This window comes from Vulpes lagopus, chromosome 4 (assembly GCF_018345385.1).
Source record: "Vulpes lagopus strain Blue_001 chromosome 4, ASM1834538v1, whole genome shotgun sequence".
In the NCBI taxonomy this organism is placed as follows: domain Eukaryota; kingdom Metazoa; phylum Chordata; class Mammalia; order Carnivora; family Canidae; genus Vulpes; species Vulpes lagopus.
Window position 1 is genome coordinate 80,399,712 of NC_054827.1, and position 24,671 is coordinate 80,424,382.

Here is a 24,671-nt window from a genome sequence, read left to right on the forward strand (position 1 = left end):
CATTGTCCCCAATTTTCACTGATTAGAATTTTAGCAAGATAGATCTAAAGGCTTCATTCTAGTTCTGATACATTTAGGAAGGGCTTCAAATAGCATTCCTATCTACAAGATGGCCCAAGGACACTCTGAGAAGATATAATTTATTATCTGATGTATTACCTATGCTTTGCATGTTATAAATAACATTATGCTTTTGTATATTATGTATCCAACTACTGACAAAACACTTTCACATAGATTATCTCATTTCATGTAAATTATCTCAGGATAACCTTCTATGAGAGACTGTGAAAAGGATAAGTTAGTTCTTCTTATTTTATGGTAAATGGTATGGAGGTTCAGAAATATTGAAAACAGCTCGCTTTTTTTTGTAGAGCTTTTTCTTTGTGCCAGGCAGTGTTCTAAGAACTTTCCATGTTTTAATTCATGTGGTCTAGATAGCAGCTGTAGGAAGCACATACTATTATTCTCCTTTTCCTTCAATTGACTGGACTGCAGAGGTACAGAGAGAGAAAGTAACTTGTCCCAAGCTACAGAATGAGTAGGTAGTGGAGTCCCCTGAGAATCCACCGGCCTGGTTCCAGACCCCAGTGATTAACTGGTACACTCTCTACCCAGTCAGAGTTCAGCAATTTGCCCAGGCAATTTGACCACTAAGTGTAGAATCATTAACTTACAACATGGGTTTTTCTGATACCCAGTCAAGTGCCTTTCCATTGTGCATTTGGTTCTAACTTCTCTCATTGTCTTTGCTTTATTGTGTCCCACGTTTTACTACCTTATGGACATCGCATATTCCCCCTAATGGAATGTGAGCTTCCTTAGTGCAGAGAAGAGAGAATGATTCCTTTTCTACATGGACTCTCCTTTACCATGTTTGGAAATTGTTCCAAGATAGAAGGAGTCGCTTAAAATATATTGAATTGAATCAAAGTTGTGGAACTCCTTGAACATTTTAGGCCTGAGAATTTGCAGCTGGATCTTTGGTGACATAAAAATGGTTGACAGGGGCACCTGGGTGGTTCAGTCAGTTAAGCATCTGCCTGCAGCTGGGGGCGTGATCCCAGAGTCCTGGGATTGAGTCCCACATTGGGCTCTCTGCTCCATGTAGAGTTTGCCTCTTTCTCCCCCCTGCTGTGTTCTCTCTCTCAAATAAAGAAAATCTTAAAAAAAAAAAAAAAAAAAGAAAGAAAGAACGTGGTTGACAGTGGGAAAGGGGCAGTGATTAAACCAGGGAAAAAGGGAAAGAATTGATGTGATAGGAAAAAGTGCGATAACCATGTTTATATAATCCTTACTATGTGCCAGACATTTTTTTACGTATCAACCTATATGATCCTTATGACATTTTATTATATCCTCCTTTAATGAAAGGGGAGAATGAGGCACAGAGGTTATATGACCAACATATAAATATACATGTTTCTGGGTGTGTACGTGTGTAGAAGGAGAGAGAAAGTCATGTACATTGTTGCCCATCTCCCTATCTCCCACATAACAATTCCCAAGGGTTTCCTGGTATACTCATTTGATTTTCTTTCTTCTTTTTTTTAAAGATTTTATTTATTTATTTTTAGAGAGAGAGAGAGAGCGTGCGCACGCAAGTAGGGAGAAGGGCAGAAGGAGAGAATCTTAAGGAGACTCTTCACTGAGTGCGGAGCTGGATCTCACGACTGGAGATCAAGATCTGAGCTGAAACCAAGAAGCAGCCACTCAACTAACCGAAGAACCCAGGTGCCCCTATCTATTTGATTTTCATCAGATATTTTCTATCCTAGATGCCCTACACTACTGACTTTTCCTCCTCTAATCTCTGCAAAGCACCACACCTATCTTTCTAAAATATGTATCTGATTCTGCTCTTTGTATTAAAACATTTACTGATTTCTCATTGCTAAGAGGTTATGTGGCCAGCCACATCACAGCCCTGTTTTACATTTTCATCATCATTTCAGCCTCCTTTTCCCAGGCCTTTTATTATGATTGTATTTAAACCCTTCTTAATCCCTGCATGGACCATGTGCTTTAATTCTCCTGTGGCTTGTTGGGAAGGGAGAGTTTTTCTTTACCTTTCAGAGGTTCTTTGGCTGGTCTAAGAATTAGATTGACATGAGACAGATTAACAGGAGAAAATCAAATCTAATTTTGTATATACAGGAAGCCCACATACATTCCAAGGAGAGGAGGACAGCTCACAGGGCAGTAAGAGGAGCTGGTGACTGGTAATTAGATGTTTGCCTTGCCATACAGATGGGTCACTCAGATAAAATTTATCTCTGGTAGAAACTCTCATTCTGAAAAAGACTCCCAATTTAAATTCTAGGAAGTTAGGGGAGGGCAAATTTTCTCTTTTGCCCGCTTGGTCTTGATTACCTTCAGCTCAAAATATTTCACATGCCAAAGTGGCAGAATTTGGGGAGATTTGTTCTAAGCTTCTTCATGACTTAATCCATATTGTCCTTTCTGCCTAGAATGCTGTTCCCCCACTTTTTATCTGGCGAATTGCACTTATCCTGCGGGATGGAGTAAAAATGTATTTCTTGATGAAGCTTTTTGTGATCCTATAGATAGAATTAATATATCACTCCACTAATATATTTATAAAGATCTACTGAATGCTTAAGTCCTGCAATTATTATTATTGATGAAGAGAATGTGATTCAGAAGCTTTAGGTAACTTGTCCAATATCACTTGCATAGTAAACTTTCAGACAGATATGCCTGACCCCAAAACCTATAAATGTAGCCACTTTGTTTTGTTTCCTCCTTTGATAGCCCATATTAGAGTGCATATCACTTTCTCTTCAATAGTATGAACTCCAGAAAAACCAGTTATTTACTTCACATGCTTTCTGCCTAGTGCAGTGTCTGTACTATAGAAGAAGCTGAGAGAGAGAGAGAGAGAATGAGAGAAGAAGCTTCATGAACACAGGTAAAAGACTGAATGGATGTCCCTTACCTGGCCCTTTGTATCCCACACCATAGATCATGCTACTTTACTCCATACCCCCACATTACTGACTTCTGCAGTGGCTAGCCACAAAATTGACCATCTTGGCAGCTGTTGCCAGTGAGAGTCTTTATTCAACGTATTTAATAGGTATGGCCAGAAAATAATGGCAAGGTACAATTTATTCTACAATACTTGGGCTGCAGGCGCTATCTTTTTTGTTTTATATTTCTGAATGAATCAGAACTGGCTTGAATCTTATCTTTATGATAGACATAAATATCTATGTTATAACCTAGGAGTATCCCTTCCCCTATTCAGAAATATTTAAGAATCCTATGAGTTTTCGGAGGTCCCACAGAAAAGGCCCATGGCTGCTCTGGGCCCAGGAGAACTCTTGTTGGGGCCATTGTGGCATTGCTTCCGGGTACCACATGGTGCTACATAGATTTCCAGGTCAGGATGCTTCTCTGATGAGCATTTCCACAGGACATGCGTCTCAGTGACCATCCTTTGGGTTTGTGTACTATCCAAGGACGTGCTAGGTGGTATCCACTGTCCACATTCAACCCCTGGAGATTCATCCACAGGGGTCTAGCAGTCTTCCCTTTTCCTTACCCCAAAGGATCAATTCCTCTCCTTTTTCTGACAATGAAGCTTGTTTGTTAATAGAAAGATCCAGACCACAAAGACACAAATGTATATTTACCTCCACAGTCTAGAAACACTTCCCTTCCTTTATAAAAATTCCTTCTTCCAAAGACAAATTGGAAGACCTCATGGTATCTTCTTGCTAAAGGAGCTACAGCAAGATCTTCACCAGGTTGCCCTTTTAAGTAGTTAAATCTTTAGTGGGGTCTCCAGTTGAAATAAAAATGTACTTAATGGGTACACATAAGTGATAGTTGTTCTTTTTAAAGGAGTCACTTGCTGTACATTATTGTAATTTGCCACCATCATCTCAACAGTTTTTTTATTCCATCCTCAGGTTTTCAGAGCGTGTAGCCCAATTTTAAAAAATCATTCCCAAAGAGCACAAATATTTATGTTTGAAAATGGATTTGATTTCAGAAAGAGTCCAGTGTTATTTGGCTTAGTTTTGTGAATAAAATCAGCGTGAAAAGCTGCTTTTGGTATGAAAGGAGGTGAAACTGTAAGGTAATACCACTGATTTTGTAAGTCTTAACAAGTCCATAAGGAACTTTCTGAGTATAGTGTCATGGATGGAGGGTCAGGGAAGTAAATATCTAGCTTCCAAAAGTGACTACAGTAAGAATGGTACAATCTGAATACAAGTATTCTGGAATATTTGTGACCAACAAGTGTCATTATTGTCTACGATTCTATAATTTGCATATTATGTCCAAAATTTTTGCTGAAAATAGCAATGGACTAGTGCTTCTCAAATTCCATGTGAACAAGAATGCTCTAAGGTATTAAAATGCAGATTGTGAATCAAGAGCTCTGGTGTAAGCCCAAGATTCAACATTTCTAAACAGCTCCCATCTAAACATGATGGTCCAGGGACCTCTCTGAGTATCACTATCCTAGACTCTCAAAATAGCTCTCTTAAGCAAGTTCAATCTTGATTTGCCCATTGATTTTGGTGCCCACATTAAACTACACATGAGTTTGTTTTTTAGCAAAATATTTCTTTATGTTCCTATATATGAACTTTGTGTCAGAACAGATAATTTTCTGTGTACTTTATCAATGAAGATGCAGCAGTGACCCCATGACATTTTCCTTAGATTGGGTATTTTCTTTATTCAGAACATAACAGACACTTCCATGGGAGAAAAATGATAAAGTAATTTAAGTGTTCAACTTCACTAATTATTACATGGCAGTTATTATCACATGAGAGAAAGCAAGGTACATTTTGATATATTTAAAGTTCTTATTTCTGATTTGACAATTTTTGAAACTGATGTTACAAAAGTTCTTTTGCTAGCTAGCTAAAAACAAAATCCTATTTCACAGCTAAAATGTAAACAGCTAAGATGTAATCGGAGGACTAAATTTTCACAGCTACAAAAACACAGCTGTGAAGCATAACTTTAGATTGTAATAAAACCAAATAGTTCTGCATGCTAATAATGGATATTACAAATAAAGATGAGAATGACTTTGTTAGAATTTTTAGTATGTAAATACCTTCGCTAATGTTACCTGTTTAACTGAGAATGTTCTCAAGCTACCTGCCACATATACATCTGTTGAATGTCTAATATATAGATTTTGCTAGGATCTAGTGATACAGAGTTGCATATGATAAATCATTCTTTCAAGGAGTTATTTTGTATTGCATAACATGTCCTGTGTCAGTTCCTTTGAGGATCTTTTTTCAGATTATAAAACTAGTGCATGCAAATTGGAAAAATATTAGAAAAATACAAAAGAGAATTACAAAAAGCAAAATATACATTATTAAAAGACCTACCACTGTTAATATTTTATATTGTGTTTAAGTTTCCACTGACCTAATTCTAAGTATTATTATTTATGGCTTCTTGGTGTGCTTTATTATTATTATTTTTAACGGTGGAAATAACTCTTGCTGGTCAGTGTCAAGGTATATTGCAGTTGAATTTTTATGCCTATGCTGGCATGGGCTGGATTTTGGAAACCCACAATAATGTTGTATATGATGTGTGTGTGTGTGTGTGTGTGTGTGTGTGTGTGTGTGTGTTAGGATGGGGACTTAAAATTACTAAGGAATTGGAGCAGTGGCTGGAATGCCATCTAACTCTGTAGATACTACCTTTATGATATAACTGATAGTGTTTATATCCCTAGAGTTACTCATGTGCTTATTATGTTTTGCTTTCAGTTTTGTGATAAATTTCTTATATTGTGATAATTTTTTAAAGATTTTGTTTATTCATGAGACACACACACACACACACACACAGAGAGAGAGGCAGAGACACAGGCAGAGGGAGAAGCAGGCTCCCTGCAGGGAGCCTGATGTGGGACTTGATCCAGGATCTTGGATTCATGACCTGAGCCAAAGGCAGATGCTCAACCACTGAGTCACCCAGGTGCCCCAAGATTATGATAATTTTAAATTGGGAGTCAGTGGACCTAGTTCTTTACTAAAGCCTGTCACACATTTTTGTCATCTGTAAAATAAGGTACATTAACTACATATCCTTGGTTTTCTTCATGTCTTGAATTTTAAAATTCTCTGGCTATTTTTATTTTTATTTATTTATTTTTTAAGTTCCTTTTTTTAAAATTTTTATTTATTTATGATAGTCACACACACACACACACACACAGAGAGAGAGAGAGAGAGAGAGGCAGAGACACAGGCAGAGGGAGAAGCAGGCTCCATGCACCAGGAGCCCGATATGGGATTCGATCCCGGGTCTCCAGGATCGCGCCCTGGGCCAAAGGCAGGCGCCAAACCGCTGCGCCACCCAGGGATCCCTATTTTTAAATTTATATTTTGTGTGTAAATAGATCTATCCTCATAGATACCTTCATATACTTTTTTTAAAAAAATATAATTTTATTGAATACACTGCAAGGGAGCGGTAAGCAGGACAGCAAGGGAGAGATGGTTTGTGATATGTTCGTGTATTTTTGATAATCTCCTGAATCAGTGTAAACCTAAAGTTTGTTTTAAAATCTCTAATTTGGAGGGGTCCCTGGTGGCTCAGTTGGTCGAGCAGCCAGCTCTTGATTTTGGCTCAGGTCATAATCTCAGGGTCCTGGGATCAAGTCCCACATTAGCTCCACCCTCAGCGGGGAGTCTGCTTAAAGAGTCTCTCTCTTCCCTCCTCCCCACTTGTACTCTCTCTCCCTCCCCCCAATAAATAAATAAATCTTGTAAAAATTAAAATCTAAAATTTGGAATAATAATCTAGAAAAGAGCTTGTCAAATTATTGCATGTAAGCTAAATCTGACCCACTGACTATTTTTGTAAATAAAATTTTATCGGAACACAGCTACGCCTATTCATTTGTGTATTATCTATGGCTGCTTTAAAGCTATAAATGGTGGAGTTGAGTAGTTGTGTTAGGGACTGTATTTACTATCTGAACTGTCATAGAAAAAAGCTTGTTGATCTTGATCAAGATTAATGATCTTTTGGATCAATAAATGTGCCTTTCTTTAGATACTTAGAATGACTATGAATAAGTATGGTATCTTAGTTACAGCAGCAGGGGATATAGATATGGAAGAAATTGCCTGGGTCATATAAACCAGCCCCTGGTTTTGTAAAAAGGGCTTTTTCCTAAATGGAATTTAGTTGGGCTTGATTTCCAGAGGTCAGCTAGATCTGCATCAGATAAATATCACATCTGTTGTCAGGAGAGAAACTAGAGTATCAGAGTGATACTCTTTAAACCTGCAAGATTCATCTTGAATGACTCGGGCAGAAGCATTTTCAATTAATATAGGGACCCTTTGTAATAAAAACCAGGCCAGGAAAGCTGTGAGCTTTTAATATCACAGGGTTAGAGGTACTATTTCACAAGGAATAGGGGCCAAAGTCATGTTAATAGTTGATGTACACATTTCTCATGAAGATTAGACAGGGCCTTGCCCAAGTCTTTGGAAGAAGATGAACCTTTCTGTGATTAGGGGTGTAAACCTTAAAGTATTTGGCAGGAAAGTGAATTGCAACATTACTGGTGAAAAGTATCCTCACTGACCTTGAACTACCCACCTTTTGCATAGACCACGGACTTGGAGGAAGCTTAAACAGAGACAGCAGACCTCTCTGAATTCCTAATGAAGCCTAAGACAGCAGAGTTTGCAAAGCAGAAGATGGACCGGACCCAGGACTCAGTGGGGGAAGAGTGGTTTGTTCTTTTTTGAGAGGGACTGAAGAGAAGACAGCTGAAAGGACCTGAAGACGCTTGGGAGAAGGTGAGAGAAAGGGAGGGAGAGTGTCTTCTTGGAACCTCTTTCAGAGGCTGAGATAGAGGGACCTTGCCTCCTCTGGTACTGTGAAAAGTCTACATAAGTAGACGTTCATGACCTCAAAGATTTGGATCCTTTGCTGCTTTGGGACACCCTGCAAGCCTTTGGTAAAAGAATGCTAAAATATCTGTCAGGGTCTAGTTGGTATTCTGGTGGAAGAGTTCTGGAATGAATTCAGTTTGAATCTGAATAAATACCAATCTGCCCATTTGCAGACCACCAGCAAAGGGCTGCCCAGCCTGAGTGTTCAGGGGCTCCTTCCTCTGATTCTTCATTCCTTTGCTGAACAGAAAGGACACTCCTGCTCTCTGCTCCAGAGAGCTTAAAACTGTTAACTGGGTGGGAAATTATCAGTCGTTTGAGATGATTGGAACTGAATTGAGGTTTTCTTTGTGAAGCAAATAGAAGATTTAAAAGATTATTGAAAATAATTTAATTTTCAAGAGAAACTGAAGCATCTTGTATCAGCAACAAATAGAAAAATTAACTTCTCTTTTTATTTATTCCTTTCAGCCTTTTTCTTGTTGTCATGGCATTAATTACTCTGATGTTATCACAGAGAGTGGAAATGTACTAAACCCTTTTCATTTAGAAAATATTTTAAAAATCACTTTCTGAGGTTCAGATGATTTGGGAGAAAAATTAAAACTGAACTTTATTCAGATGCTTGGGCTTGCTCTTTCTTTCTTTCTTTCTTTCTTTCTTTCTTTCTTTCTTTCTTTCTTTCTTTCTTTCTCTCCTTCCTTCCTTCCTTCCTTCCTTCCTTCCATCCATCCATCCATCCATCCATCAATTTTCTTCATCTGCTGGACCAATGTAACAACATAAGCTGATAGCCTGAGTCGCCTATTATATACTGGTAAGATCAACACACTAGGCAGTATTATCCTGAAATGTCTATAAGAATTGTCCTAGATAATAATGGCTTCTTGAGAAAGATTGGTAAGTCACTTGCATATTTTTATGTTTAGGCAGAGTTTGACCTTCAAATAACGTATTAATTTAAAAAAAGTTTATTTAGGGAGGCTTGGGTGCCTCAGTCAGTTAAGCATCTATCTGACTCTTGATCTCAGCTCAGGTCTTGATCTCAGGGTCATGAGTTTAAGCCCTGTGTTGGGCTCTGCTCTGGACATGGAGTCTGCTTTAAAAAATTCACTTAATGAAAACTAGTCAAGCAAATATTATAAGTTATTAAGATAAAAATATTTGGCTGAATCACATGAACTTGCTGATATTTAGACATCTTGAACTAAGACAATGGCAATTTTGTGTGTTTCAAGCTAATACATAAATAGACTTGAGCTTTCCCCCCTTGTTTTTAAATTTATCCTATTGCAGTTTTCCAAGACAAAAAAAAAAATGATATTCCTTTCTCCACTCCTGAAAGAAGAATCTAGCATAGTATTTCTAAAGATCTTAGATATCCTTACTGGCTCTCTCTTACTCAGTTTTCTTTTGTTTTTTTACATCCACTAATGCCCTAGAGAAGAGAGGGTTAGAAGGTGATGTTTTGAGCTGAGTTTAAAAGGAGAATAGCAGATTTTCTAGGTCCTAGTAGGGTCTTCCACAGAATAGAGAGAAGGGTCATATGTGGGTGATGTGTGAGACTACAAACCTAGACCATCCTGCCATGTAGTGTTCTGTGAGGAGAGAGGGCCTCTCAGGCAGTGGTAAGTGGATGCTTAGGTTCTGCAGTCTTGAGGGGTCATGGAGGAAGGCCTCTGTGGCCAAGCTTTGGAAATTGCCTTGGAATAAATGATATGGGCCTGGTCAATATAATGCATTGAAGACTGATGGCCTTTTCTCAAATTTTCTGGACTATACTCTTATATATCCCTACAGAGTGTTCCTAAAACATGATTCAGTTTGAACTTTCCTTCCACTTTAGCAGGTATAGGCAGAGCCAGATTAATTTGTGTGTGCTTGCACTCGCTTGTGTACATGCACACATTCTCTCTCTCTCTCTCTCTCTCTCTCTCTCTCATACACACACACACATGCACACACAGTTGTTTCCTGCATCCATGTGTTGTGGAGGAAATTCATACTTTTTACCTGAATTTCATACTACACAGATGAAATAACTGATTGAACATTTTACTTTCCTAGTGGTTACGTTGCATCATAGATATATAACTTACACTTGTCTTTTCACTTGACTTTTATAAGGTGAGAATCTAATGAAATTTTATTTCTGATACTCTTTTTCTCCTATCCCTCTTTCTACCTTCCACCTTTAAAAGTGTAGAATAAACAAGAGGTGAGAAATACAACTTGAAATGATACTGAGCATTCTTTAAGCAGTAAATAGTCGAATGAGTGGTAGAAGGGAAATAATTCGGTATAGGATTTGTTACTATATGAAGTTCATCTATTCCACCACTTAGTGCATTGCTTTCTACCTTTCCATCTCTTTGGATTACCTTCAGTGCACAATCATTTTCCTGCTGATGGGCTGATCTTAATTTTCTCTGGAGAGAAATCTGGTTTTGTTTGTTTATTTGTTTCCTGAACTTCCTCCACCACCTCTCTCTCTTTTGTTTCAGGAACAAATTCTTTCAAATTTCTTATAATGTTTTCCGGTTATCAATTTGTCTATTTATCCTTTCTATTAGGCCATCACTGAAGGTTAAAATGGGCACAAGTCTCAAGTGTCAGGATACTCTACTGGATGTATTCTGGCTGTACAAGACTTTTTTGTTTAGGTCCTTGGTTTATGATTCTTCATTCAGTGTTGAGCTTTACTAATTTAAAATATATTCACCATAATTCACCATAATAATTCAAGACAGACCTAGTCAGGATCTGAGATTCACATTTTTTTATAGTGCTCTTCAAGTGAAATTCTGGGACTACTGGTCCATGGTCAGGCTGTATGACCATCATGAATAAAATGGAAGATCACAGTGTGATTGGCTGAATCTTTCACTGATTTTCTGAACTGTAATTTCTACTGTAGGGCTCACATATGGTGAGAATTTTTTTTTAAAGCCCCAAGTGGAATACCTAAGATACAGATAATTTTTTTTTTTTTGTCTCTTCAAGGTATAAATGTAGTCTGGGAAACTGGCCAACATACTGACGTTTCTTTGGCATTATTACTTTTTTTTTTTTTTACAACAATGGGAAGAATATTTATTATTGGGACTATTCTAGGAATTCTAAGAACTATGGCAGTCATAATCATTTTGATTCAATTTTTCTGTCTGGTTTTCTCTGAATGTGATGGGATAGAAACAGCTATTCATTTTTCAACCTTTTATATTTTTGGAGGAGGGTAGTTCTTGTTTATTGGCATAAAAGGTGATTCCATATGTGGGTATTATTTAGGGGGTACCCTGAACGTGTCTGGACAGAGATGTTTCCCACTGTTTCCTTGCGCTCCACCTTAAGTAATTCATTTCCATACGTTGAACATATTTTTTTCTGCTGTTGTCCTTTCCTAACAATTTAGTGTAATTAATTTCCATCAGATTTCTTTATTCCTATTTTGAACAGATTCAACCAATATCAAAGATGTTCAAGGCATTCAGTCTAATGAAAAAGGAGAGGAGAGAACACAGGGAAGAGGAAGGGATATTCATCATGTTATTTTACTGTGTGAATGTTTCAAACACATATATTAGAGGCCTCATGGGTTTTCCTTCTTCAAAAGAAACTTAAAAATCATTCTAAAACCAATTCTCAAGTGTAGCATGAGTTAATGGTGGAACACTGTTTTCCTGTTACTACATGGACACTTCTATTAGAATTTAAGGCAAGGTTTTCTTTGATTATAAAGATGGGGACCACATTTGATGTGAAATATCTCTAGAGTATTTATCAGTAACTTGAAGGTGCTTAGCTATATTTTTTAATATTTGTATGATGATTATATTCATAGAAACTGCTCTTTTGTTATCACTGACATTATTGATGCCTCTAAATTTTTTGTTTGATAAACTATTTTCTTCTTCTTTTTTCCTCAGCTTTGTTGAGATTTAATTCACACATAACATTGTTTAAGTTTAAGGTGTACAACATGCTGATTTGATATACTTAGATATTATGAAATGATTGGCACCATATTGAAACATGAGCTAACATCTCCATCACGTCACATAATTACCATTTCTTTTTTGTGGCAAGAACATTTATGATCTACTCTCTTAGCAATTTTCAAGTATATAATACAGTATTGTTAACTACAATCATGCCGTGCGTTGGGTTTTTGTAACTTATACGTCTTATAACTGGAAGTTTGTACCCTCTTAACAACTTCTCCCCATTTTCCTCACCCCTCAGGCCCTAATAGCCACCATTTTACTCTCTGTTTCTATGAGTTTGATTTTTTCTGGATTCTACATGTAAATAGTATCATATAGTATTTGTCTTTGTCTAACTTATTTGACTTAGCATAATGCCCTCAAGGTCCACCCATGTGATTGCAAATTGCAGATTGCCTTCTTTATCATAGCTAAAGAATATGTTCAATTCTTCTAATTTCTCTTTTTAAGATTTTCTAGTTCCACATTTGTACACATTTGAATGCTTGTGTTTGATCCCTAGAGGTTGTTAAGTGTATGTATTTCAATTTGAAAATACACCATTATGTTTATTAAGAACTAATTCAAAATATTATATAAAGATGGCAAGGTTTTTATTTTTGTATGTATTTTTTTTTATCTTAGTCTGGTGGGAAATATACTAAAGGATTCTAATTTTCTGCAATGGGGATACTTTCATTTAGCATCTCATTAATATTGGTTCCAATCAGAAGTCTGAAATTTAATCCTTGGATTAAATAAATTCCTTGTTTTTTCTTTTAGCATGTTGAAATTTATTTAGTGTAAATGCGTGTTTTACTGTAAACTAATGGAGTATGTTTCTAGTGAGTAATTTGGTAACTGTCTAGCTTGTGTTCTTACAAGTACAAGTAGTATTGTGAGCCTGGTGGAAGTAAGAAGAATGCTGTACTCATTTTCCTATATCCAGAGCCTCACATGATATCTAGTATACTCCAGGTGCATCCCCTGACATGTTGAGTCGATGACCTAGTGGTGATAGAATAAGAGTAAATAAGGATGATTAGGTAAGTAAACATGGCGTGGGCATAAGCAAATACTTCATGAAACCTTTGTGATTTTACCCATATATTCAACTATTGCTATGAATATACTACATGAAAAATAATACAAATTTGAGTATACTTGCTTACAGAAGTTTATTATTACACATTTTGATCTTTGGTGACTTATTTATAGAGAAAATTTAAAAGGAAGACTGATTTGTTGGGAAGATGATTATTTTAAAGAATGTGAATGTGTGACTTTGAAAGTTAATCCTGTACTATTTGGTATTGTACTCTTAGTTTTCACATATATATATTTATATAATCTCTACAAATGTATTGCAAATTTGTTGAGAGTACCTGGGCTTTCAGTAGCTTCCGTTCCCCACATATGTAAGGAGTCAATAACATTTATCAAATGTTACTATTAGGTTCAGGGTTCACGGAGTGATTTTATATATGACCTTCTGTGTTTCCCCAAATGTAAAATTCGGAGAATAATACTTTCTCTACACTACTTATACAAAGTTTGTGTTTATGCTTTGGGTCTTATATTTTGTAATGATATAAATTGAAATAAGAATGAGCATCTTGGCAGTTTAACAGCTAAGTGCTTTAACATGTACATTTGAAAGAGCAAGGTATAAAGCCTTCTGCTTTTTTTACTGGCATTGGAAGCCTGGTTTTGCTACACCTTGTACCTTGGGAATGATGTATAAGTTCTCTGAACCTGCATATGCTCTCCTATAAATGACTTTTGTGATTTTTTCTTTATAGTGGTATTGGGAGGTTAAATTTGATAATATGTAATTCTTTTTTGTTTTAAGATTTTTGCTTATTTATTCATGAGAAATACAGAGAGAGACAGAGATGTAGGCAGGGGAAGAAGCAGACTCCCCGCAGGGAGCCTGGTGTGGGACTCTGTCCCAGGCCCTGGGACCACACCCTGAGCCAGAGGCAGACGCTCAACCACTGAGCCACCCAGGCGTCCCATGATAACTTGTGTAATTAATAATATTGTGCCCAACACAAGGTAGATATTCAACAAATATGGGCATTATCACCTGCCCCGGCTTTCTGTCTTGTACTTTTGGCAATTTGAATGACTTCATAGCCTCGAGTAAAGTTGGTCTGTCTTTAATGAGCATTTTCTCATAAGCTCAGGCCTGCATTTCCAGTCACTTTCCAGAGATCTATACATTGTATCCTTGCTTGCCCCTAAAACTTGTTGTGGCTCAAACCAAATTTAACTTTTTAATTCATTTTCTCCCCTTCCACTATTCCCTATTTGTTATTTAAGTCACCATTCCATAGTAACCAGTCCAAAGAGTTTGGGCTAAGTTTCATTCACTTTGTTTCTCTTATGCTCTACATTTAATTTGTTGGAATTTGGGAAAACTGATTTGGCATATCATAGTAGAAGACCGTTTCCTCCATCCCCAAACAATGCCGGAAGGATGTCAATTGCTGGGTGAGGTCAACATCTTTCAAGTCTCACTAGATTTGCCCCCCTCCAGGTTCAAAACCCTCTCCTCAGATAGTGCTGGGTGAACCCTGACTCATTCTTCTCTGGCTTTCTGATGTAGACTTCTGGCCTTGTACTCTAATTTCGGATTTAAAAAAATTCAGATAGGCATGATACAGCCAATCAGATTTCAGGTTTCTTTGTAATGATCATATTCTATGTTGCCACCCACTTAACATCTATACATTTACACTTACTTTATCTGTCAAGTTTAAAAAATGAAACTCATTTGTTATGGGTTGAGGATTCCTAGTTTTACTATGAGAGAATTTATATAGTGTTACCAATCAGTCCATGAGATTTTTAAAAAGATTTATTTATTTATTTATTCATGAGAGACACAGATAGAGGCAGAGACATAGGTAAAAGGAGAAGCAGGTTCCCTGCAGGGAGCCTGATGCGGGGGACTTGACCCCAGGATCCCAGGGTGGAAAGCAGACGCTCAACCACTGAACCACCCAGCTGCCCCTAATTAATGTTTTTCAAGTTTGGTTCTCTTAAAGGAAATGCTATGCCCTTCTTGACACTCAACCACTGAGCCACCCAGGCATCCCAGTCCATGAGTTTTTATTTTACCTCATACACATCCTATTACTTCCAAATCCATTGACGCCATCAAGCTAATCATTACCTTTCCTGAGCCTCTTTCATTGTGCCTCTGTATCAGGCTGCTTTTGACTAAAGCTAATAGAAAAACAAACTAAACATAGATTAAATGATAGGGATTTAATTTTCCTCCCATAACAAGAAGATCCTGAGTAGGAGGCTCCAGGATTGCTTTCATAGTTCAGCAATGTCAAGGCTCTGAATTGGTGTTCTGTGACTTCCTTGACTATACCCTGGTCACAATCTGGCTGCAACAGCTCCAAGCCTCAGGTCCTCACACAAGGACATTTAATTGACTGGAAGAGATGGGGCGAATTCCTCCCCACGTGTCTTATCAAGGGAGAAAAATCTTTCCCAGATAACTCTTGGAAGACTTCTCTACACATCTTATTAGCCAGGACTGGGCTACTTTCTTCTGCCCTAGTGCACATGTAACCAGGTAAGTGAATATCTGTTATTTTTAGTCCCTATATTTGTTAGGAAGAAAGGGGAAGGTTGGGAAGGCTCTCAGGTAGGTGTTTAAATTCATTTTGCATTTCTGCCAAATGTACTTCTCTGAGTACATTTCTAAAGAAAATGTCATCACTCTGGTCTTAAACTTTCAGTAACTTTATTACCAGCTCATACAGTATATAATACTGCTCTTTCTTTCATCTTCTACTTTACTCTCCCATGACTGTTTAGTGAATCCTCAACAGCCCCAACTTGTCCCTGTGTTGGCACCTTAGCTCATGGCATTTCCTCCTCTTAAAATCCTGTCTGCAGTCCCACCAAGGGCCGACTTAGACAATGGTGCTCACCCCTATGGCTTTCCACTACATGAGGCCAGCTCAGTTACTCTCCATCAGCTGGGATTTCTCTTTTCTCTCAACTTCCTTAGTACTTTCTGTCCACTATAGAACCTAACCACTCATGGACTTATCATTTGAGTTTTGATCACTCACAAAAGCCCACAAAGGTACAATTCAAAAGGCATTTTTAACACTGCTGGGGTGCAATCCAAATCTTGAATGCTGCCAAGTGGGAGTGCAGTAGTGAATTTTCTCATGGGGAGGTGAGTCATGCACGGCCGAATATCTAGACCTCAGCGAGGCTTCACTGTTCTTTCTTTGTTGTAATATAGGCAATAAGTTTTGTGAACTCATTAAAAGCCGTGCTCCATTGTGGAAAATGGCTGTTAATCGAGAGATAAAACTTAAGATGAAAGTTGAAAAGGTTGTTAGCTTTTGGTTTGAGGAGAGGCATAGAGAAGGGGTAATTCTCCAGTAAATGTGATTTATGAGTTTGCCACAAGCCTGAGAAAATACTGATTCTTGATTTTATGGTATAGACAACTTCTTACCTTGTATTGTGATTATTTATGTATGAGACCTCTTGAGGATGATAATATTTCAGAAGGCAGAGAGCAAATCATATGACATAGTTTGGTGGTTCTGGAGGCAGAAGAATTGGGATTAACTTATAACTCTGCCAATTCCTTAAGACTGTGTGACCTTTGGGAAGATAGTTGGCTGTATAAGCTTTTTGTTTCTCCATCCATGAAGTGATGAAAAAAATACCTATTTTAGGGCTATGGAATGGAATAGCATCTGGCAAAGTGCCACGTAAATTGTAAAACTACAGATGATTAAATGATTATCATTATTTATGTCCCCACAATATCAATCATGAGATGAGACACTAAGATTTGTCGAATGAATAAACGAATGAGGGAATGAATGAAAAGCTATCACAATAGCCCTGTTATAAGAATAAAAATACTTTTTATAGTAGCGTCTGAGGTTCTAAGGCATTTATTTGCTTGCATTACTAAAATATGGAAATCAATAAAAATCATTACTGAGAATTAAATACCAGTAGATTATATCAACTTTAATATGAAACTGAATTTCTTTGAGTACATTGGCTATTCATAAACTGCTGGGCCTACACTTGACTGTTTATAGCATTACTGGAGCCCTTCATGTGCATCACGGCTTTGTGGTTCCTCTGGGACTATCCATTATTCCACAGATCCATTATCATCTATAATTCTCTTTAAAAACCTAATAAAATTTACTGTAAGATGCCTGTGCTGTGTATTGTCCTCAAACATAAACTTTTCCACATCTTTCTTGAGTGTTGAGCTTTTAAAGGATCTGATGTTATTGGAATGGTAGCTCACTCATGCTTCAGATTTATACCTCTCAAAGGTAAGGGACAGGTGCTGCTATCCTGGCCAGAAAGGGATTAGATACAATGCCACAAGCTGGTCTGGGCGGGCATTAAATGGTTTAATTTTTCTATAACCAGAAAAGGAAATGAATGAATGAATGAATGGGATTATTTTCCTCCCTCTGGAGTATATGCATTATTCCAGTTAAATAATTTGCAAGTATTTAAATCGATCACAAACTAACAGACTATGGAGATCCAGGACATGAGAATGCATATGAGGATGTTTCTCTTAAAATATCGTCACTATGGGATCCCTGGGTGGCGCAGCGGTTTGGCGCCTGCCTTTGGCCCAGGGCGCGATCCTGGAGATCCGGGATCGAATCCCACGTCGGGCTTCCGGTGCATGGAGCCTGCTTCTCCCTCTGCCTGTGTCTCTGCCTCTCTCTCTCTCTCTCTCTCTCTCTGTGACTATCATAAATAAATAAAAATTAAAAAAAAAATATCGTCACTACTGGTCACACTCACCCTCATCATTGGACATCATTTTTGAGATTCAAGGGGATTGAAATTTACTTTCTCGACAACATTGGTGAGCTCTTTCACTGTTGTCCCTGCTGAGAGGTCTTAAGCTTGTTGTGTTTTGTGTTTCCTGCTCCTTGCCAAGCATAAGGGAATAGCTTCTTTTCTACCACTCTGTTAAATGTTCCAGTCTCTTGCGTTTTTAGTTTACGAGTACCCTAGAGCATTGTGTATATGTGGAGGTGGCAGTGGGGGATTATTTGAAGTAACAACCAGTGTGTTGATGCAGGCAGACATCACTTCAGCAGGGCTGTCACTGGGAGAGGTAGTGGGTAAGAGAGGGTGCAGTGTCCTCAGGCACCAGATGTCGGAGAAGCCACATGGGAGGTGTGGTAGGCTGAAAAATGATCTCCCATTGATAAGGACATCTGAATCCCTGGAACCCATGTGTGTTGCTGTAAATAGCAAAAGAAGCTTTGTAGATATGGTGGGGTTAAAGATCTTGTGATAGGGAGGTTATGCTGGATTAGCCAAATGGGTCCTAAATATAACCACAAGACTCCTTATACGGGGGAGGGTAGAAGGGCAAAAGTAGAAGGGAATGCAATGATGGGAACAGTGAGAGGAAAGGCAATGTGACGTGGGGTCATGCGACAAGGAATGACAGCTTCTAGAGGCTGGGAAAGGCAAGGAAAGATTCTCCTTTAGAGCTCTGGGAAGAAACTAACCCTGCCTTGATTTTAGCCCTGTAAGACTTACTTGGGACTTCTGACTTCCAGAAGTGTAAGAGGATCAATTTGTGCTGTTTTAAACCACTACTTTTGTGGTGATTTGTTACAGTGGCCATAGGAAAGTAATACAGGAGGTTTGGCTGGAGTGGCTTGAACCTGGCTGGCTGGCAATGAAGTCTTTTCTCCCTTTATAATCCAGGGCATTCTCATGGGCATGTAAGCAGAGGCTGTTCAGTTCAGTTCACAGGCCTCTTGGTTACCAGGCTGTCTTCCTGAAGGCTAGGATCAGGGCTCTTCACTCTTAAAATGAGTTATTTTCTTCATTTTCTTTCATTTTGACAGATCTTGATGGCTCCGAAAGCCTAGAACCAGAATCAACTGCAGAAGTTGTCCACCTTCCTCAAATTCATGTAGGGTTTAATTTTCAAATGTTCCTTAGTAACTATTCATTGTAATACATCACAAGGAGGAAGGTAAACAACATAGTTGTGTTTCCACATGGAAGCAAGTGGAACATGTGTGTCCTGCTGCACAATTATGTCCTAGAACTCCTGGGTACCCTTTCCTCCTTATTTTTGTGGTAGAGCTAGAATTACTGCTTAGGTCGCATGACCAAATTCCTCTGGGTATGTACCTTGAACTGATAATAAAAGAGAAAAGATTCCATACTGTGTGCAGAGTTCTGTAATTTTTGGCCTAGGAAGAACTTAACCGTAGCCCAGGCTTTATATTACAAAAACGCATAGAACAAGTGATTGTATGTCAAAAGTATGTATTACGTAAGAGTTGGAAAAAAATCTTATCTATCCAAAGCTGTAATTTCCAAATAAAACTCCTTTCTGAGCTGCCAGCACATGTGTCTGATTTAGGCCTATTCTGAGAAAAACTGGCTGAGTTATCAAAACTTCATTAATCTAATTTGTTTAAATGGAAGTGGTACCGTATGCCTGGCTTAACCAGAACTTAAATGAAAAGGGAGCGGATATACTCAATATAATATAATTAACATGACCTCACTCACTTGTAAAAAGTGAAGTTGTAAAGTCAACAAAGGAAGCCCTGTGGTATAGTGTTTGGCTTTGAAAATGCTAAATAAGGGATCCCTGGGTGGCGCAGCGGTTTGGCGCCTGCCTTTGGCCCAGGGCGCGATCCTGGAGACCCGGGATCGAATCCCACGTCGGGCTCCCGGTGCATGGAGTCTGCTTCTCCCTCTGCCTATGTCTCTGCCTCTCTCTCTCTGTGACTATCATAAGTAATAAAATAAAAAAAATTGAAAAAAAAAGTTTAAAAAAAAAAAAAGAAAATGCTAAATAATTAGAAAATAGTCTAATGGTAACAATAACAGATATGTGATGCTCCTTTAGGATCTTCACTTGCAAAATTTTCTCCATCAACCTCCTTTTTTCTTCAGTGATGCACATCCCCCTAAAACACACAAACAAGTCTCTGTGGCCTACAGTGTTAACTCCTGAGAGCCTTTAGCGTAACCTAAAGAAAACCGTCAAAAACATACGTACATCTAAATGCTGCCAATTTGAAACCTTATTACTAGAAGCCATAGGCCCTGGAATTATCCTTGTCAGAGCTAAGAAGGCAGCCAACCTTCCCAGCAGTCTCTTTTGCATCTCTGAACTTCAGTAACATCGAGTTTCTAGGGCTGGGACTAATGGTGTGACAATTGCACAGTGCTCCCTCCTCTCTTCAATTCTGTTTCTAAAGGTCGGGATGACCTACAGTGTGACAAAATAGGCTAGTTGTTCGGTTGAGCCAGGTGTCCTTTCAGAAGCTAAGAAAAGGAATAACAGTGTCACGAAGTCATTAGTGTACCATATATTATAAGCCATAAATGACAGCTCTGAGTGAGACTGTCTTGCTTGGGAGTCTGCCACTTCCTGCTGGAATCATCCCTTAGTGGGCGGGAACTGGCACCTCACCAAATATCTGTGCCCTCAGAACCAGTGACCATGGACCTAGTAATTGGAACAGGTCTAAGAAAGTTGCTTACAAATAGACAAAGGAAGATATATATATATAAATAAAATATAAAGGTGAATATATATAAAGATATATATAATACAAAGGAAGATATATTATATATATATATATTTAATTCAGGAGACAAGATCTTTCATGTGGTATCATCACTCTAAGGCTATTTTAAGAAAAATAAGAATATTGTGAATTGATGAATTTTCTATAGGTGTTGGCAGGAGTAACTGAAATCATCCCAGAGCATGCCAAATCCTGCTCACCATATATCCCATTCTGTGAAAAGTAAATAAAGATAAGAACAAAACCAAAAATAAACAGCAGATTGCCCATCTAATATTGGAGTTGGCCCATCCTAGCAGCTCCAAAAAACTCCAATCAGTAAATTCTGCCTTCCGATGATTGCCAAATTGCTAAATATTGGTTAGACAAGTCCTTGTTATCTTCCTGGCTCTGAGATTCTAGATTCCATGTCTAGGGAGCCTCTGTACCAATGTCTTGCTAACTTTCATCTATTCCCTTGCACACTATCCAGGCACAAATGGTTCCCTTCTGCTGTCTCCTCCATCTCCAGCTCAGACCAGGTCTTTCCCCAAGAGTGACCTTTTCATCTGCATTCTCTCGGGAGCCTATAGCATTGGCTTAGGGATGCTAACAGATTGGGTAGCAGTGGGGTTGGAGAAGGAGGCTGCAGGTCTTAAGGGCCGCTGCTGGTCCTGAATTATCAGTGAACACTAGGTGTTCTAATCTTGGAGTATTCCTACCTAAGCTCTCAGAGTTCTATTTTGATGAAAATTTTGTGATTTATAAATATATTTTATATATTTTATGAGAATTACAAGTAGAATCCCAAGAACTTTCTAAAAAAAAGCTTCTTGGTTCTAGTTGCATATGCAACTTGAGTTGCATATCACTCAGGACAGGTTAGGGTGTAGTAACATCCCTCATATCTCAGGCGCTCAAATAAACAAATGTTTATTTTTCACTTGTGACATGTGTATCATAGATTGGCAAGGTGCTCTGCTTTTCAAGGACCCACATACTAGAGCTCCACTATGATTCATGCCTCTAGATTGCCTGAGGTCAGGAGAATGTGGTGAATTGTGTACCAACTTGTAAAATTTCTACCAGACACATGTCTGTACACATGTCACTTGGTCACATTTAATTGGCCAAAGCAAGCCCATATTTATGTCTGCTTTGTGAATCGGAATATTTGTGAATAACCGTAATGAGTCTTTTTGTGGCACCAGTTCCTATGGTTATACTTTGTGATTTCTTCCCTAGATTTATGAAAATTCTGATTAAAAATTATTTATTAATTTATTTGACAGACACAGAGAGAGAGAGAGAGAGAGAGAGAGAGAGAGCATGTACGAATGGGGGCAGGGGAAGATAGAGGGGGAACCAGGCTTTCTGCTAAGCAGGGAGCCCGACTTGGGGCTTAATCCAAAGACCCTGAGATCGTGACCCGAACCGAAGGCAAATACCTAACCAAGTGGCCTGAAAATTTTATCTTTTATCTTTTTCCCTCATCTGCTCTTTCTACCTCTCTTCTATAAGTGAACCTGGCTTTCTCCTTAATGATGTTATTTTCCATGAAATTCCCCCCAGTACAGACTTCCCCCTTTCCCTTTCCTTTATCGCTAATGCAGAAGACAAAGAAAAGGGTCAACATTCTTTGTTCACCATTACCAATTCTAGAGTATTGTCCCGGCTGTTGACATTCAGTAATCCCTCCTCTTTATAGCTGTCTCATACCACCTTCCTCTATGCAGCTGCTATGGTATCCTAAGGCCCCCAGTACTTTCTGTGTTGCCATGCCAGTGACTCCACAGTTTCTTACTTCCTTGACACCAGTGATCCTCACCTCCACTCCATCCTTGAATCTCATCATCTATGTGCACAATCTCTAGTTGCGAGTATCCAGCCTCTTACCAAAGCTCTTTAATGCGGATCATTCTAAATTTGTTGCTCAGACTGACCCCGTCTTCACTTTCATCACAACCCTGCCTCAGCTCTTTTCCCTCTAGTCTGTTAGCCCCATTATGACATCATTTCTTTCCTGACTATCCTGCTTTCCATGGCCAGCCAACTCAGCAGTGCTTTGTTTATTCCCTAAAATTCCCCACTGACCTTGAACTTCCAATTGCTTCCTTGCTGGGCTGCAGAGTGCTGCTAGAGAAAGCTGTGCTGATTGAGTCTGCCACACATTCGTGCTCGTTCACTTTAACCAAACCCTCATTTCTGCTCAGCACTTCTTTTATTCATCTCTTGCTGACTCACTGCACATCCCACACAGCAGTTTTTCCAAACATTTTTAACTTTCTTTGAGATTCAAGCCCCGCTCCAGATATGGCCCCAAAATACCTTTTCAGTTTCATCTCTCATTTCTACCCAAAAGCTCTTTGCCTGTGCTTTCCAAACTCCACACATTTGCTCTTCCTTTTATACCTTCCTCTGTTATCTCCAATGAAAATGCCACCTAATTTACTTCCTCCTCTGTGGAGACGCTTTTCTCCTCCGACAGAGGTTATGATTTGTTGTAAATGTCCATGTGATTTTTATTATCTGTTTTGAGCTTAGCAAATCCTACCTCATACTAGGTACTTATACACAGGTACCATCTCCCCAGTTTTATTGTGTGTTCCTTGGAAGGGGAAATCATGATGGTTTGTATACATAGTGTCCATAGTGTCTTGCTGTTAGTAGGTAGATGTTCAGTTGAAGTTTGGTGGATGTACTGGAGAAATAAATGTTAGTTAGCAGGCTGGAGAATGGTCCCCCCCCTCCCCTTCTTCAGAAAGAAGTAAAAGTAATATTAAAGGTAAAGATTTTTTTTTTAATCTATTCTAGTTACTTAAGTCTTTATGTAACAGGTAGTTTTGGATGCTAATACGGATAGATTGAATGTATTTGGAGAGTACTAAAAGAGTTATGTGAAAGAGCCATATTTCATATAATGTTCTTGAATTCTGTGATTCCTTTCCATGCAGTATAATTAAGATCTGTATTTCATTTCTCTTTGTTTTATCCATATTTTTAAATACCCAAGTCAGTAAAGGCAATAGGTGACACACTGAATTTTGTCTTAAAACAAGCTTCGTTAAGTTCTGGTCTCCAGAAATACATTTTATTTAAAAGTAGATGTGACCTTTTTGGGATTTGCATGTAACACCTTATCCCTGCCTGAGTGTGGAATTGTTTGAGAGGTAAAACAAAAGATAGATGCAATGTCCAGGGGTCTCCTTTATTGTCAGTAAAGCGGATGTTGGAGAATATGGCCAATAATAGGATTCCTATTATCGTATTGCAGAGTGAGATGTGCTCATCCATCCAAGGGCAGCCCCAGGTCAGCAGAAGCTTTCCCATGTGGGGGCCTACCCCTGTACAACTTCCAGCATGGAAGAGCAGAGCAGAATGCCAGCTTCCTATGGTGGACAGGATCTACACATGCCTCTGGCTTCTCCCTGTACCTGCATCCAGGTAAGTTTCTCTATCTGATGAGAAGACAAGGTGGGGCAAAAAGGTGAGTACTTGGGGAAAAACACTTCCTCCAGAATGGGTTAAGAGCATTCCTAGCTAAGATTCTTGAACATGATGGTGTGTTGTATTTGCCTGTAGGATGATTGGTAGTCATCAATGATGAGCAATCTAGTCATTTCTGTCTCTGCCTTGAGTGATACTTCTAGTATTAACCAAATGGCATATTTATTTTGCAACTTTTATTAGATACTCTTAAGACATTAAAATAGGTGAAAAATGATTAACTTCTTAGATAAAACAAATTGATGTATGCTCAATTTGTTATGGGCTCAGCCATATAACACATGGGAATAACAGTACCTAAATAGTTAGATTCATAATTATGTGGAGGCTTCAATGTCGCCACACAACTGAATACCTTATTGATATGAAATTAATATGAATAGAAAGCATTTAGCTAGGACAGAGCATATCCAAGCACTTTTTATTTTTTTTGGCCCATAGTAAGTCCCTTCCCTAAAACTTTTAAGGATACATATACATTATTTTTACTCTTGACAATGTTTCTCTTTTTATTTTTAATATTTTACTATATACTTAGCATCTCTTTTTATTATATTTACTATTTATTTTGGCTCCAGGAACTGATCAACCCAGTTAAACAACCAATAGATTGAGAGAAAGAATTGGTTTGATGGCTCACTTAATGGACAAGTACT

At 38.3% G+C, this 24,671-nt stretch overlaps 1 long non-coding RNA gene across 1 annotated transcript; it reads left to right on the forward strand.

Annotated features, from left to right (window-relative positions):
• Positions 1-1,242: 1,242 nt before the first annotated feature.
• On the forward strand, positions 1,243-23,946 carry LOC121489663. Its single transcript, XR_005987388.1, has 3 exons — positions 1,243-1,734; positions 7,644-7,835; positions 23,783-23,946. It is a non-coding gene; the product is annotated as an uncharacterized LOC121489663 (long non-coding RNA).
• Positions 23,947-24,671: the final 725 nt, after the last annotated feature.